Raw genomic sequence first — 823 nt, 5'->3', positions numbered from 1 at the left:
TTTTTTTAGTAGAGACGGGGTTTCATCATGTTAGCCAGCATGGTCTCGATCTCCTGACCTCGTGATCCACCTGCCTGGGCCTCCCAAACTCGTGATCCACCTGCCTCGGCCTCCCAAAGTGCTGGGATTACAGGCGCCACCGCGCCCAGGCCTGGCCTTTTTTTTAAAGTTTTACAGGTAATTCTGATGATCAGCATAGGCCAGAGCGCCATTGAAAAAGTAACAGGTTCCAAAAAACCGTCTCTACTGCAATTCTTTTCTGTTAGTTCTAGACCTATTATCAACATTTAATTTTTTCAAGGTTTTATGTTTATAAAGTAAGACCAACTATTATTTAGCCTCTCTTAATGAGTGTTTACAATTGCAACATTAGCTTTTTCATGTAATAACAGTATTTTTTTTTAAATCAGAACAAGTACCACGTAGAAGGAACTCCACAGATTGACCGTGGCCTTGCAGCAACCACCTTCCTCGTTATCCCTAGTAGGAGAGAAACAGGCAAGTTTGACATGTGATTTAATAAGAAAACAAACAAATGTTCTCGGCAGCATAATAAGATACTGCTCCCTATATCCTGCTTTCCCTTGGAAGTCAGGGCATATTTTGGGGAATGGCAAGTAGAATACATTACAAACTAGCAACTATCAAATGCAGAATTTATTATTCTCCTTTCTCTAGCCCACGATTTCCTTAGTAGTGTTGACTGTAAACACACTGGTATTACAGCAGAAGCTGGGGATATAGGACAGTGCCCAATATCTTCAAAATGAAAAATTTAACCAGAGTGTAAATTTCTCTCTCTCTCTCTCTTTCCCCCGCTCTC

The sequence above is a fragment of the Colobus angolensis genome, unplaced genomic scaffold (assembly GCF_000951035.1).
Source record: "Colobus angolensis palliatus isolate OR3802 unplaced genomic scaffold, Cang.pa_1.0 Scaffold58, whole genome shotgun sequence".
Lineage (NCBI taxonomy): Eukaryota > Metazoa > Chordata > Mammalia > Primates > Cercopithecidae > Colobus > Colobus angolensis.
Note: the sequence above shows the minus strand (reverse complement) of the source record.